At 37.5% G+C, this 17,368-nt stretch overlaps 1 long non-coding RNA gene across 1 annotated transcript in view; it reads left to right on the forward strand.

Annotated features, from left to right (window-relative positions):
- The window catches only part of LOC131960358 (uncharacterized), a 134,171-nt gene that overhangs the window by 101,326 nt on the left and 15,477 nt on the right, over positions 1-17,368 (forward strand). The gene's annotated exons all lie outside the window — the stretch shown is intronic.

Genomic DNA, 17,368 nt, shown 5'->3' on the forward strand with positions numbered 1-17,368 from the left:
CAATCTGCCTGTATAAAACCACTTAAAAATCTTTACCATGACGTGTTGGTATCATTGTTTTCAGCACAACCTCACCTATATGACCTGATTATTATTTTCATTTTCATTTTACTGGATCAACATTTTGAACCCAAAAAACCCAAAACAAAAACATACTAAAAACACACACAAAACCCCAAACAAAAAATACACATAAAAAACACAAAAAAACACACATAAAAACATATAAAAAAAATACAAAAAACACAAAAACACACAAAAAATACATAAAAACACACACACAAAACACACATAAAAACACAAAGAAATTACACAAAGTAGTAAACACAAAATATTGCATTAAAAATGCTGAATGCATACTGCAAAATTAGAAAAATCTCTGCAAAAAAAAAGTAAAATCTTGTCACTACACTTGGTAGAGGTGTTTTTTTGTGTGTTTTTTTTTACATTTGCTGAAAAAGGGTTGATGCATTAAATTGGACATGGACACTTCTGAAAAAGCCAAAACTTTAGAGAGATTTAGAAGAGGTACTGAGCTAAGTTTAAGGCAAAAAAAACTTCCTGATGAGGTGTTATAAGTATAGTTTAAAAAGTAAAAAAAGTTACGTATAGGCCAGAAGTGAAGTAGTTACAAGTTACGTAGTTACATAAAAACATTATTTACAAAATGCGAGGAACGGAAGTTCAGTGATGTTTAAAACACATTTTGGTTTCACATGCAACAAAAACCTCGTTCTCCTGGGTGAAAGTCGACCCAATTAGTGGAACTTCTGTGTTTTATACTCCACATCATCGTCATTCATGATAATTACGGCCACTAGAGGGCGGTGGAGGGCAGCCTAAAACGTAAATATATGCCGTATTTTGCTGCCTATATGGGGTCGTTTTTGAGGGGAGACCAGTCTTGTGTGTATGAAAACGTACTGATGAATAGGTGGCACCTTGTGTGTCAGCCTCAGCCACAAATGTATGAGTGTGTGTGTGAATGGGTGAAAGCTGAACTGTAGTGTTTAAGCACTCTATGACTAGAAAAAGCGCTATACAATTGTTTGCTGCATTTGTCTCTGTCCCCTTCCCCCTGATAGTTTCTGCTACTTTAAATATTTACCATGGCTCCTAATTTAATCTAACTTTTCTATTTCATCAACTAAAACTGCATAGGATGAATTTGCTGCTTTAGTCTGGGGTCCCCTAGGAACGCAATACATTATTGTTGTTCTTTTAAATTACTAATTAAAACAGAAACGGAAAACAATAAGATGAAATAATTAGGGACATAATAATTGACATAGTAATTAAATTTAGAATGATAAAACACAACTGCTGTCTGAGGTTTGACTGGGTGGAGGTACGGTGGCCCTGAAAGCTCAACACACAGCAAATAGAAAAAGCACAAGCAAATTAATAAACTTCCCCAATTTGACACATGTGCATAATTTAGGAAACAAATCCTGCAAAAACAGAAAACACTACGAAATATAGAAATGCTGCAAGTCATTTGAAACACTCAGTGCAATCAATGGTTTACTGTTAAGTTTTTTAACATTCTAATTGCAGACAGATACAGACATCATTTCAGATATTTACTGTTGATCTAGCTAGGCAAGAATCCTTGGCTTTCTTTTTTACCCTTTTATTTGTCTTTTTTTTATCTCTAACTCTGTTTTGGATTGAGCTTTTTTTACTATTTTATTCTATTTTATTTTATTGTTTTACTGTTTTTAGTATTTTATTGTTTTCATTGTTTTTATGTATACCTATTTGTGTGTGATTTATTCTATTTTAATAACTGTACAGCACTTTGGTCAACTGAGGTTGTTTTTAAATGTGCTCTATAAATAAACTTTGACTTGACTTGATCTGTTTATCAAATTGGAATTGGCTGTTTTATACAAATGTTTGACTATTTGTTTTGGATTTTTTCATATAAACTGACAATTTGTAGACCATTAGCTTCAGTGACGATTTTGACCACATTAACATAGTCTGGCCGAAAACATTTTTTACACTTTTCAAAGGATGGGGACCGAGCAATCTGCCCAGGAGATTTAATTTGGCGGGTCTGGGTCAGCAGATCAGGGACAACCAATCAATGTCAGAAGATCCACTTGTGTGAGCTACAACTGCCTTGGGTCAGCTTGGACAGGGCTGGGATGTAGGTGGCTTGCAGCTTTGTCCATAAGCTTTACAGCACTCCTTCACTGCAGATTTTTGTCAACTCAACTGTAAGTTGTACTAACTTATAATTTTACATTGTAATAACTTTTAATCCTTACTTCTGCTAACTTCTGCAATGTGCTGAATTGGCACGATTGTAATGCCGCTATGAAATGTCAATTTTAGGTTAGCATTGATACGCTATTGGCTACTCTTGTAGCTGTAACAAGCAGCGCTGCTAGCATCAGTTAGCCGCTAGCATCAGTTAGCCACTAGCATCAGTTAGCCACTAGCATCAGTTAGCCGCTAGCATCAGTTAGCCGATTTCGCTAATGAATTTCACCGCTTTCCCGCATTTCCCAACAAAGAAATAAGAGTTATCAGAACTATTGTCCCTTGTTGTGAACCCCAACTTAAAGATATAAGTAACAACAACTCACAAACTTGTTTTTGAACAGACAACTGGCTTCCTTTGTTGTGCTAACTTACATTATTGTCCTAAATGTCAATAATTTATATTTCCAAGTTTTACCAACTTAAATCACTGTTTTAGGTCAAAAAATACAAGTTGGCTTTTTTGCAGTGTTGAGCCAAGCCGTGCCAAAGACTTAGTGCTTGCTGAAATCTTTCTGTTTTCTTAATTTGCAGTGTGTTGGGCTCTCAGATCCACCATACTGAAGCCTGTCCACAACAGGGTTTCGTTCTCATTTCTCATCCACCTCAAGCACAAGCCTAATCACAGTAAAAGTAGGGGAATATATACTTATTCAATGTGGTCTTTTACAAAATTCGGTATAAATTTGTAACTGGTGTTGTAGATGGGATTCCAGCATGTGAATTAATCAAGCTTGAGCTGGGGATGTGCCTGTTCTCCATGTGAATGTGTGATGTGATTAGTTTCGCTCGTGGTGCTCTTTTTGTCACACAGCAGTCTTTGTGTGTTGGATGGTAGCACTTTTTTTTTTTTTGGATGTAGCCCTGCAGGGATGGGAAAGAATAGTGTGGTGGAGAATGTAATAGCTTCCTCCTAATGCTGCTCACTTAGCAGCACAGTCAGAAAATTATTTGATGAAATGTGGATTTTTTTTTTTTTTTTTGAAAGGGTAGTTTCCTTTTTAGCATATTCACTTTTACAGATTCCGTTGGAATGCAAACAAATCATAAAGTTTTGGGTGGGAATTATACTTTACTCCTGCTATGATGAGATGGCTGTTTGAATTTTTTGCAAATTGGATCAGGTTGCCTTTCAGTCTGTGCCTCGGTATCTCTGACTTTACCAAAAGGGAAATAAAAAACAAGTCAACCAGACAGATAGCATGCAAGCAGAGCAAGGAAAGGAAATGGGTTTTAGGTTTGCAGAGATGATCCCCCCTGATACACACTGAAGTGATATCTCACTGAAAGTGTGCTCGGCTCTTCTGGTTGCTGTAGTTTGATGCTTTCCAGATTTGCACTTTTATTCAGTTGTTGCAAATGTGCAGGAATTTATACCTTTTAGTTTGTGGTTGACAGAAAGCTGACAAATTCCCTTAAAAGGAAACCATTCATCACTTTTTGTTAAAATCTTAATTACCAGTGGTTTTGAAAGCCATAGGGTGCCTGCATTCAGAACGAGTGCATTACTGTTCATTGGTGTCAAAGTCTAATGAGGCGACGGGAAGTCTGCCAAATGCATCCAGAACAGGAGTGTCATAAACAATATGAGAACAGGGAAAAAGCTGAAATGGATTTTTATATATAATGTTAAAAGTTTCATAAAACTTTAAGATAGCTCAGAGGACATATAAATATCGTATGACCTTGAGACAGTGAAGTATTGGGACCACAGTGGCGAGCTAGTGTGGGTGCAGCCGGGTCCCTCCTTCCATACGGCTGCTTTACAAGCTGCATGAAGTGAAAAATGGCTTGCGCACCCAACCAGTGGCTGGAAGGAGACAGAAACGAGTTTTGCAGTGAGATTGTAAAAAATGAAAATGATGCCAAGCAGTGACTCTGGTGTTGGGTGACATCTGCAAGGTCCGGCTTTTCTTATAATGTACCTTCTGCTGGAGGAGGTGCAAATCACCTTTAACACCAATTACCTTCCGGAGGGGTCTGAGGCCTGAGAGGGTCACACATCCTTGATCTGAAACGACAAGGACGGGGCACAGAGTGTGATACGAATAATCAAGTTTTTCACCTCAGTTACCATGCATCTGCAAGATGAGAAAACTTCCTTTAAATAAGACTTACAGGATGCTAGAGGCTGTACGTGGGCCATGGATAGATTACCAAACAGGCCCAGGGGCCAAAAAAGTCATCAGGCTCGCTTCACCGAAAAAAGTCGCTCAAATAGACACATACCAAAAAGAAGAGAGACTCAAAATGACCACAAGGAAACATGAAACTTCTACAAAGAGATACAAAACAGCTACAAAAGCAACCTGGTCTCACAGAAATCCGTGAAATAGCCACGGATTTCGCTTAACTCAAAATCCGTGGAATAGCCACGGAATCGCTCAAATTTCCGTGAAACTGACACGGATTTCGCTACAATGCAAGTTAATGACAGTCATATCCCGTGGCTATTGGTTTGTTCCAAGTCACGTGACTTTCAAGGTCCCGGCGGTCAGAACAAAAAACATGGCGGACAGTTCTCTCATTTTTAGTGAAAAAATCAATATTTTGACTTAGTTTCTGCATAAAAATGGATTTTGATCACATTTGTAGCGAGAAATATATGTTATATTTTCTAAATCTTCACTCAGTGAATGTACATAATCACTTTGTATGTTGGAATAGCCACGGGATATGACTGTCATTAACTTGCATTGTAGCAAAATCCGTGTCAGTTTCACGGAAATTTGAGCCAATCCGTGGCTATTCCACGGATTTTGAGTTAAGCAAAATCCGTGGCTATTTCACAGATTTCTGTGAGATCATGTTGTACAAAAGATACATAAGAGCTGAGAAGAGACACAAAGGGACAATGAAAATAGGCGAAACAACCACAAAGAGACACAAAATGAAAAGAGAAAGACACTAAACACCTATCAGTGCTGTGTGTCTTGCTCCTGAGTCTTGTGCATGTCTTTGTCAAGGGTTATATTGTCTCATAATCTGCCCATGACTTGGGCACTCTAGTCATGTTTCCACTAACAAATTTATATGTGCATTTTTGAAGATTTGCATGAGAAAAGCTTGATGGAAACACCAAAATTCAATAAAACTTCAATAAAAAATCTGCACAGAAGTTTTTACGCTCAGTTGAGGTGTTTTTTTCTTTTTCGAAGAATAATTAATTCGCTTTTAACTCAAATGACTGATTATTTGACCCAAAATAACAATATAATTTTCACAATTTAATTAAACGTCTCTTTATTTTCTCTTGTTTTGGCCAAAGTTGTTCACTGAGCAACCTCTTTTTGGTTGTTGTTGTTGTTGTTGTTTTTTCCCGCCTCTCATCATCTTTACTTCCTCTATCTGTTTTTTCTCTTGCACAGTAATTTCTTTAAGTCCCTAATTCACATATTCTTCAATGCAACATTTCAAAATTTCACTTCAAATTTGCTTAAACTTTAATGGAAACATGGCAAGTGTTGCCTTTAGCTAAAAGCTAATGTAAGCAGAGAATGCTAACTTTGGGATTTTAATATTTGCCATGTTCATCATCGTAGTTTTGTGTGTTTGCATACTAGCATTGCTAATTAGCACCAAATACAAGGTACAGCTGAGGCTGAAGGGGATGTTATTAGTTCTGCAAGTTGTTATTGTACATATAGAGCAAAAATGACCATTCATGGTGCTGACCGATAGTCTAATCCAGCTATTCTCAACCTTGGGGTCGGGACCCCAATTGGGGTCGCGAGATGATTTCTGGGGGTCGCCAAATCATTTTGGAAGTCAGCTCTGTCTCCACTGTGTTAAAGTGTTCATGTGTTTTAGTCTTTTTGGTCATTTAATGTCTTTTTTTGGTCATTTTGTGTCTTTTTTGGTCATTTTGTGTCTTTTTTTTGGTCATTTTGTTTCTTTTTTGGGTTATTTTGTGTCTTTTTTTGGTAATTTTGTGTCTTTTTTGGTCTATTTGTGTCTTTTTTGGTAATTTTGTGTCTTTTTTGGGTAATTTTGTGTCTTTTCTGGTCATTTTGTGTCTTTTTTTGCTCATTTTGTGTCTTTTTTGATCATTTTGTGGTCAATTTGTGTCTTTTTTGGTCATTTTGTTTCCTTTTTTTGGTCATTTTGTTTCTTTTTTTGGGTGATCTGAACTGTGTGTGTGAGATTCTGTTCAGTGAGCGGGGGTCGCGGACAACATGCATGTTAAATTGGGGGTTGCAACTTAAAAAGGTTGAGAACTACTGGTCTAATCAATGCAAAGATTTCAACCTTGGGATGTTGCTGGAGCAAAAGTCAGGGAATCAAAGTTATCAACGTTTTTTGTATTCTCTGGGCACCATGAATGTCTGTACGCAATTTCTTCCAAATCCAATCAATAATTGTTGAAATGTTTTTGTCAGGACCAGAGTGATGCAGCAACCAACAGATGCCCCTAACATGTTCCTAAAATCACTCAAACTTTAGCTAAAAAAATTCCATTTAAGACCTTTAAAACCTTAGTGAAACACCTTCTGTTGACACTCCTCACTCCTGAAAAAGAAGTTTGAAAGTTGGCTGGCATTGTCAAAGTTTTGCCCTGTCTTCGGATCCTCCTCCAGAACTTTTAATTTCAAAGCTGTGTTATATCAATATAGGCTTACTCCCCAGAGTCCTGTTGTGTCTCGGGTTTGTTGTTAAGTTGAAAGTAGACCAGCTGTATTCTCTCTCATTATTCAGCCCTGTTTGATGCAGAATCTAACACACACACACACACACACACACACACACACATACACACACACACACACACACACACACATAGAGACTGCACGATTGTGAACCCAAAGCAACATTCAGAGAAACAGAAAGTTGCCTTTCAAAACAAAGAGTGTCTGGAACAAACAAGGACTCTTGTCTTTGTTTTGAATAGCCATGGCACTCAACACCTACATACATATTTGAAAAGTTTCCATTTGAAGTGATAGCTCTTACTCATTCTATCACTGCAGCATTTAGAATGATTTCTTGCTTTTCCCCTATCTTCAGACATGGCAATAAAAGAAAACGGCTCCATTCTTTAGCTCTTTTTGGGGCAGCGCTTCTCATTAATGTTGATGAATGGCTTGTTGCATGCACCAGACTTGACTCAGAATGTAAGAGATTTTACACCCTAAGATGACTCATTGGTTATGGATGTTTTATGTGTCATCACCATCCCTTTGGCATGAAAAGTTTGGTGGGGGGGAAACACAGTGAAAAGAGAAAGATTTATTAAAAATGAAGACGTCCTTGCTCATGAATGATGCCGAACAAGTTCATGTAGTAGTAAAAAAAAAAAAAAAAGATGGAGTGGGGAAAGTTAAAGGAATTTAACATTTTCCCAAGGACTTTGGAGCATTAATGACATTAAGAAATGCGATAAGAGCAGATGACACGATAAAGCAATTAATGTCAGGTAGAGATTAATTACTTGAAACGCTACACTTCATTAGTGACACTCTGCGGCGGTGCCAGTCGAGACGAGCAAGTCAGCCACTCATTGACACCATGAGCATCTGGTAAGAACAGCACTTTAAATGATTCACCCGAGTGGCAACAAGGGTTGTTTACTATTTACATGACATGCAGCTGTTTAAAAAATGTTGTTTTTTAATTCGAACATGAATTGAAGGTCATCTTTTAATATAAACTAGACTCATATACGAGTCAAACAGCTCTGTGAGGCTATACTTTGGAACAGCAGTGTTAAATATATATTTTACACACTATTATGTTTGCTGATGTTTCAGCAGGTACAATGATTACCATGTTCACCATTTTGATTGAGTGTGTTCGCATGCTAATGTATGCTAATTAGCGCAAAGTACAGATGAGGCTGGTTGCAATAATCTTTTGCAAATATTAAGTAAAAGTGGATTACCAATGCTATTGTATTTACGCTGAGAGAGACATGAATATCAAATTTCATGGCAGTCCATCGAAGTGTTGTGCATGATTACGCTAAATCGATCACATTCAATTAACATGTTTTCGACGTTATTTCAAAGTCTGTTACCCTGTTAAATCGTGTTTCCTTCCTCTTCAGAATCAGAGCAGAATCAGAATAATTTTATAGCCAAGAAGGTTTTCACATACAAGGAACTGCTGTGGTGTATTGGTGCCTAAGAACAAACAAAAATAATGTTACCCTAATGCCCCGCCCTGCTTTCTGGCTACTGTTGAGGATAAGGTTTTATTAAAAATTAGCTATGAGTAACACATCTCGACAAGGAAACAGCAGATATATAGCTTGTTGCTATTAGAGCTGGCAATTCAGACAACCCAGTTACCAGTGTTCCAGTTTAACAAGTGACCCTGTTAACTGGCGACTCTCAGCCGAACGACAGCTGCTGAAAATACAAACAGAGCACAAAGCGTCCTTGTAAAAGCCTTCAGTTTTACTTTAATCAACTTTAATCCTTTATCAGGTGAAGAATCATATTTGGTAACTTCAGTGGATATCAAAATGGCTCCCCATGTCTCTCTGTGAGGTCGTAGAACCACATGGATTTGTACGAGGAGAACCTGGCTATGACGGCATATTTACTAGATTAAAGTACCAAATCTACAAGAAAAAAAATGTGCAGATTTAAGAGATTTAAAGTGGCAAATCTACTCAAAAAAGTTCCAGATTTACGAGACAAAAGTGGGGAAAAAACAACTTTTTTCTCGCAGATTCATCACTTTAAATCTCATAAATCTGCACATTTTTTCTGGTAGATTTCACACCTTAATCTCGTAAACTTTTTTTCTCAAAATATCACCCCCCTCTCCCGGGTCTGTATTTTTTTGTACACATTCTGGCTGTATGTAATATCCTCCAATATTCTCTAGGGTCGAAATTTGGAATTTATCATTGTCTCTGCACCATAATCTCCTCCTAGCTGTTTTCTTTAATGTACTTTATTACCTGTGTCTTTTTATCTACTGCTGATTTTAACATGTCTGATTTTTCTCTTAGTCTTTTGTTTATTGTGTTTCTGGTTTCTGTAGCACTTTGAGATTTTTTCATGAAAAGTGCTTTACAAATAAAATGTATTATTATTATTATTGTTATTATTATTATTATTATTATTATTATTATTATTATTATTATTATTATTATTATTAAAATTTCAGAGGTTGTGGAGATATTTCATTGCATGAAATACAAAAATGAAGTGAAAGACATTACCAAAATGTTCACAATGTATTATGAGGGGAAAAAGCAATTGTAACAAATTTCAGCAGTTACTATTACTATAAATCATCAGGACACCATGAACATCTGTCCAAATTTTTATTTCTATTTGCTCAATGTTTAGTTTGAATCCAATAAGAGTGAGAGAAGCCTCCACCGAATGTTTGAACTACTGCACACACATTTTATGAAGTATACTGCTGGGGTGAGTCAAGGTAAAAGTCATTATTCTTTATTGATTTTTCTCAGTATCTCTACACCGAGAAGGAGATGGAGATAAAACAGAAGCAGGCGAGTAACAGGAGTGTTAAGCTTTGATACCAGTGAGATGTGGGTTATGCACCTAAATATGTCTCTAATACAGGTGCATTTAGTTTAGTCAACATTTAGTTACAACTACAATTAATTTAATGCAGCTTTGGACAGGATAGCTTACATGAGGTATCTGTTTGTGCAAACCTGTACCTCCATGGCTGCACTTTTGCATTGGTGGTTAATTCCAACATCATTATTAATAATTTATTGAGACAGGCTGTTCACACAGTTGCTCCAGGGAGACCTGAGGCGACTGGATGGGCTGAACAAGTTTCACTCTGTGTTTTAAATCCAGTGGCAACTCCAAGATTCACCAGAAATCACCACGAGGGTACGCTTCTAAAATATCCCATGTCAGTGTGAAAATAGCTCCCACTATGTTATTCCAAAGTGGAAAAATAGTTTAGATTGGTTCCCGGAGCTCTTTATTCACAATACGCTGTTAAATTAAATTCAAGTGAGCCGTATTCTTGTTAAGTTGAATAACGGATCGACTCAATATTTGTTTGTAGCCCTTTTGAAAGCTTCCACCTGATTAAAGCAAGGAGAATCTTTAATGGCTGCATCTTGTTGACCCCTGGCCAGCTTTGGTGTCCAAAACCAATATCCATCAGCCCCCTTTGTCCTCCCCATTGGCTCAGAGGAGATCAATAATGAGAAGGGAGCGAGGCCACGGGCACCTATTGTAGATTAACTTAAACCATTAGAGGTGACGGGTGGTGTGGATGGTGCAGTGCAGGATTAACATGCACATATATTAGGCATTTTCTGTCTAACTTTTCCCATGATGAGGAAATAAAATGAGGGTCTTGATAGAGAATTTTAAAAGTTAGACTCGTTTAATGTCAATGTATTGTGTGTATTGTGTGTGTGGGGGGGGGGGGGGGTGAAGTATCACACTGTTTAAATGGATCATTTGGATTTTTTTTTGTGTGGGTAATACACTGACTGGATAAAAACCCTTATACAACCCCGCTTCAATAAATGCTTCTAACACCTAAAAAAAAATCTACCTCATTGGGAAGCGTTGGGCTTTTACCACCTTTGAAATTGTATACACCTATGAATGAGTCTCAAAGAATGCTGAGCAATTTAAAGAGTCCATTAAAAGGTGTGTGAATACTTAATGTTGCAACTGAGAAAATCAAAGTCTGCCAGTATTCTGCTGCTCACCCTGATATCGACTCGCTTTCCTCTGTAATTTCCAAATTCCTCTCAGCATAGTCCAGCGAGGTGAATATACTATTAAAGGGGAACAAAGACAGACCAAAGCCTGTCACAGGTTTCGGGGGGACATGGGGGGGTGAGGCCTGGCCTGCTGTGAACCTTTGCTGAGGCTGATGAAACAGCCCTGAAACAGCTTTTAGAGAAAGACGCACAAACACACATGTGTCAAAAGAGCTTTTCACTGGGATCCACTTAACATGTCACCTCTTACAACTCATAAAGTGTTTGAACTCAGTCAAAACTCATTTTGGCGTGAACTTAAAGCAGCACTAATGAATGTTTTTATGTTCAGAATGAGTGAAAGACGTCAGTTTCATTGAGCGTTTTAGTGCCTTTCAGCTAATTGTTTTGGTTTTACATACGTTAACTGTTCAACCACTGCTGTTTTTAGCCAGAAACACACTGTGTACGCGGCCTCCCCAGCGCTAAACATCATTCAGACAACGTTAGAAGCTAGCTCGTGAACATAGCAGAGCATTTAGCAGGGGTTGCAGGGTCAGGAGTTGGTGGAGACCAAAAACGGAGCATAAAGGAGACTAAATATGGATTACCTTCCTATATGGAAAGGAAAAATGCCTTACAAAAACGTGTCATCTCTTCAGCACTCTGTTGGGGGTAACGTTATATTGCAGTCAGCTATTATTTAAAACTTTAAAACTGTCCTCAGTCTGTTGTCTTTTTATGATGTTTATGCTAAAATTATGCTAAAACTTAAAGTGGCACTTCTTTACTTCTTTGGTCATTTTGTGTCTTTTCTTAGTCATTTTGTGTCTTTTTTGGTCATTTTGTGTCTTTTTTTGGTCATTTTGTGTCTTTTTGGGTCATTTTGTTTCCTTTTTTGGTAATTTTGTGTCTTTTTAGTCATTTTGTGTGTTTTTGTGGTCATTTTGTTTGTTTTTGCAGACAACATGCATGTTAAATTTGGGGTCGTGACTCAAATAGGTTGAGAACTACTGCTCTATCTAAAGGAAAAATCCCATTGGCTTTTTGTCAAGGATACCAGAGTGATGCTAATTTTTGAGTCTTACTTACAAAAATGTGTCATCTCTTCAGCACTCTATTGGGGGTGATGTAATATTGCAGTCAGCTATATTATTTAAAACTTTTAAACTGTCCTCAGTCTGTTGTCTTTTTACGATTTTTACACTAAGTTTATGCCAAACTGCATTCACATTTTGTAAACATAACCTTAAACCATTATGGATATTTAAATATCAGGTGTACATCACTGCCTACGACAGATTCGTTGATACAGAAAGCTCAGTTAGAATAAAAAATGTAATGAGTCTGCCTCATTAGATGACTTGCAGTTTCAGTTCAAGTGTGGCGAAGTTAACCCTCAACCTCTTAGTTGGGTCAAATGGATTAGCAATGAATAACAAATGTGTGTCTTCATCATTTTTTTCCAGTCATTTCCATTTGCTGCATGTGGATGTTTCATTGAGGTTGAAAAGAGATTCACCTCTCACTCCGAACCCAATTAACACCTTTTGACTGAGGGGAGCATATTGCATATTGTGTGTGTGTGTGTGTGTGTGTGTGTGTGTGTGTGTGTTTCTTTTGGTTAAAACCCTTGAATCCACCAGTCTAATGCTTATTTTAAAGCTCCTTTTCTGTGTCATTACCTCCAAATATAGACTAACATTTAGAAAAGAAACAGGATTTGCCTCAAGCTGCTTATATTTGTGGCATCATCACAGAAAGCTGTAAACACAGACAGCAGTTTGTGCGCCACAAGCCCAGAGGTCACAGAAATGGGCTCGTTACAGGAAGGTCGCCGGATTACAGCCCCAAACCAACAGGGGGGTATGAAAGTGGAGAAATAAATGAATACATTTCTCCCCTGCCTTCTTCAAATGTGTTTGAAGCGGTTATTCCTGCGCCAGGAGCTGTGGGAAACCCAAAACATTCCACTTCACACGCTCTCTTTAAACTACAAAAGTAAGAAAAGGCCATTTTAGATGGTTCTTTTTTATTGATAAGGCTATAACCCTGAGCTTAATATGAAATATGTAATATTTTAAAGGTTTTAAAGGGATGGTTGAGTCTCAATCACGCCCTCAGCCCTTATCGATGGGGAACTCCGTTGACAAAAACAACAATTTTATATCATAGAAAAACAAAAGTTGCTGGTCTACTGCAGCCAATTATTTGTTTATGTTTTCTGTGACTTTGGTGTGTTAAAGGGTTAGTCAAATTCACCAAAGTCACACAACAACTACAAACAAACTAATTGATAGAGGCAGTGGTAAACCAACAGCTCTGTGTTCTGCAAAGTAAAAGTGCTGTTTTTGTCAAAGGAGTCTGGTGGCTTTGATGAGAGCACAGATGGATATAATGTCGTAAGTTTCCACCCCACATAAAGTCAAAAAGGGCTGTCTGATGGTAAAGTAAAGCAATAGAAACATTCTGAAAACATTCTAAATATAATGTACACTTAGATATATATATATAAAAACATTTTTAGGTGGTTAAAATAGGCTTTGCTGCTGTTGTGGGTTACAGACTGACTTTGGATAAGTATCTCACACACTTCAAAAAAATCCCAACTAAAACTTTAACAATACTTTAGAAAGGCATATTACAAGGACTGCTTGTTTATGACATATGCATGAAGATAATTGATGAACAATGTTCTAAAATACAAAGGCCGCGTTCAGACTGCAGGCGAATCTGATTCAAATCAGATTCCTACTCAAATCTGATTTTTAGGGCTGACAGTCCACACTGTTTTTAGCAAGTGTCCAAATCGGATATGGCTCTGTTCAGACTTGGCCACATTATGGACTGATCTGACAGGTTGCTATAGTAACGGCGTCAGAGCGTCTGACGTCGTCACGGTGTAGAGTGACGTCACGGACAGTCAAAACCGATCTGAGTGTTTGGAGGTCCAGACTGAGACGCATCTGTCCAAATGCGATCTGAAACTACTTCCCGAAGGTGGTTTTGATCCGGTTTGCAAAAATCGGATTTCATGTGATTTGTGACTGTTCAGACTTCAAAAGAGCCATCCAGTTCCAATCTGGATGGGCTAAAAATCAGATTTTGGCTGGCAGTCTGAACGAGGCCTAAAGGAATTCTCACTCATACTCATTTGGAAACGTCATGGTGACAGCAGGCTCTCGCCAATCACCTGATTGTCCACCTGGCTGCACACCTGGTCCTCATTCCCTCGTTATCCCAAGTTTGCATATACCTGCCCACTTCCTGTTCCTACAGCATTCATGTTGCTCACTTGTTAAGGCCATGTCTACCTACCTCTAGCCTCACTCTTTCATTAACGCAATTTAACCTGAGTGTGGTTGTGTGTCTGCTCTTTTTAGCTGTTTGTCTAATTCAGTCTGCCTCCAAGTTGGCGACTATTGGCCTGTGAAAGTGTTTAATTCAACCTGCTCTGCTTGAGTTTCTGTGTTTGGTTCCTGTTGCCAAATTCCTGAACTGTGTGAGGATATTGATAATGGGGGGGTCTATTTGCAGGTGAAATGAACAACAAAATGACTTGTCAATTACAGGTTAAAAAAACTTTTGTGTACCATGTTTGTGCCTTTCTGAATTCGGCTCAGCATCACTTCAGATTCTGCCACATATTTCTCGCTGAAGGACATTTTGACAAGAAACGTGACAATATTAGCCGCTGCACAACATGAGCCTGGAGCCCCCAGTCACAGGACAGCCCGTCTAATCACCAGGTCCACCCTCTGTTACTGTCAAACATATTCCAATACTGTCAACCCCCAGTCCCTGCAGCAATAAATACACTGCTTGTGCTGTATGTTGAAGATTAATAACATCAATCACACTTCCTCATTACATTGTAATAACTTTTAATCCTTACTTCTGCTAACTTCTGCAATGTGCTGAATTTGCACGATTGTAACGCCGCTATGAAATGTCAGCTAATGTTGCTACCACAATTTTGAGCTACCATTGATACGCTAATGGCTACTCTTGTAGCTGTAACAAGCAGCGCCGCTAGCATCAGTTAGCCGCTAGCTTTCGCTAATGACCGAATTTCACCGCTTTCCCGCATTTCTCAACAAAGAAATAAGAGTTATCAGAACTATTGTCCCTTGTTGTGAACCCCAACTTAAAGATATAAGTAACAACAACTCACAAACTTGTTTTTGAGCAGACAACTGGCTTCCTTTGTTGTGCTAACTTACATTTTTGCCCTTAATGTCAATCATTTATATTTCCAAGTTTTACCAACTTAAATCACTGTTTTAGGCCAAAAAATACAAGTTGGCTTTTTTGCAACAACAATTAACAACAAAATGACTTGTCAATTACAGGTTTGAAAAACTTTTGTGTACCATGTTTGTGCCTTTCTGAATTTGGCTCAGTATCACTTCAGATTCTGCCACATATTTCTTGCTGAAGGACATTTTGACAAGAAACGTGACAATATTAGCCGCTGCACAACATGAGCCTGGAGGCCCCAGTCACAGGACAGCCCGTCTAATCACCAGGTCCACCCTCTGTTACTGTCAAACATATTCCAATACTGTCAACCCCCAGTCCCTGCAGCAATAAATACACTGCTCGTGCTGTATGTTGAAGATTAATAACATCAATCACACTTCCTCATCAGGCCACATACACGCTGCTACACACTGTAATCTGCTTCAGTGTTTTCTTCTTTGTAGACAAACACACATTTTTCTTTTCCTTTGGGTTATTCCATGAGTGAAATGAACTGGTGCTGGTTGCAGCCCTCGCAGTAATTATTTATTGTCAGGCTCCACTTGTTCCATCTTACAACTTGTGGAAATTATGGTTTGTTGTCTCCTCCAAGACAGAAGAGTCACAGTTTTTAAACATGAAGGAATAGAGAGAGTTTTGTTTGGTCGAGTCAGTTTTATTCATTTAGCTCAAAATAATGGATCAGAGTCGACATAAAGCAGCTTCCACGATCTGTTTTGCTCTCAAACAAGCAGTAATTGACTCAAGTTTCTTCCCTTATTTTTCGGAATATTACATTTTTTTCCTCGAGAAAATAAAATGTGACATGCATCTCCTCAAGGTTTTCTACAAAAAGAAAACTTTGCTTCTAATATGAACAACTGTCATTCTTACATTACAAGTTACCAGAAAAATAAACTCTCTTGAGGCTAAAAATCAAGGGAATTGTGTATGCAAGTTAGATAATGAAAATCAGAATTACTTCTGCTTTCTTCCTACAAACATTTTATAGTCATTCAATTCTGGTTTTGCCACTAAAAGATAAAATGTGACACATTTCCTCATTGCTTTCTACAAAAAGAAAATATATAAATCCACAATTTTCTCAAGTGTTCACTTCTATTATGAACAACAGTTGTCCATTATTCTTAAATTAAAAGCTACCAAATAACTGAATTTGCTTTCTTTTCAGATGCTTTAGTTAAAAAAAATTATAAAATCAAGAAAATTGTCCATGTAAGGCAGAGAATGAAAATCAGAATTACTTCAGCTTTCCCTGTACAAACATTTTCTAGTCATAGTATAAAGGTTTGACATGCAATTCTTCAAAATCTTCTAGAAAAAGAAAATATACTCATTTATGTGAATTGCTCGCTTCTAATAAGAGTTGTTAGTAATTTTAAATTAAAGTTACCAGATAAATGAACTCACCTTCTTTTCAGAGGCTTCAATTTTGCTGTGAAAAATCTAGAAAATTGCAATTCTATAGCAATATATTACTACTACATTTCTTAACTTTCCCTTTTTTTTAAAAAAGTTGTCTCCATCAGTAACATTATACACATTTCACTTATTCTGCTTGTCAAAATGTCGCCCTATATCATTCACTTACTTATGGTTTTATTTATTTATTTATTCACTTGTGGTTAGGTCGGGTATTTTACCAGTTGTTTCATCAGTTTGGTTGACATGTTCACCAATACATTGATTATATATATATATATATATATATATATATATATATATATATATATATATATATATATATATATAATCTATGCATATGCATTTTGGAGTGCTAGATGACAGTTTTGTGTCACATTTTTAAGACCAAAACCTTTAAGATATAAAAAAAATCCCCAAAAGCTAGAAAGTGACAATGAAAAACTAAAAGCTGAAAACAATTCATTACAGTATTCTTTGTATTTGACTGATTTCCCATAGCTCAACAGACTAAATAATATTTTAATAATAATATTTAGAGCTGTACTCCTCTGATTGTGTACTGCCACCAAGTGGCCCTGACAGTGAATCACAGTGTGTTGAGTCCCATAATGCCCATGAACAATACTCTCCGTGTTGGTTTGAGTTTTGGCTCGTCACGCCACACTTGAATGTGTTTGTCATCCGAACGAGTTTGCTGGAAGTCTCCGGCGTCGTGACCTTTTTACATTTCACAGTCACCATGTGGTGTTG

This window comes from Centropristis striata, chromosome 22 (assembly GCF_030273125.1).
Source record: "Centropristis striata isolate RG_2023a ecotype Rhode Island chromosome 22, C.striata_1.0, whole genome shotgun sequence".
NCBI classification, from domain to species: domain Eukaryota; kingdom Metazoa; phylum Chordata; class Actinopteri; order Perciformes; family Serranidae; genus Centropristis; species Centropristis striata.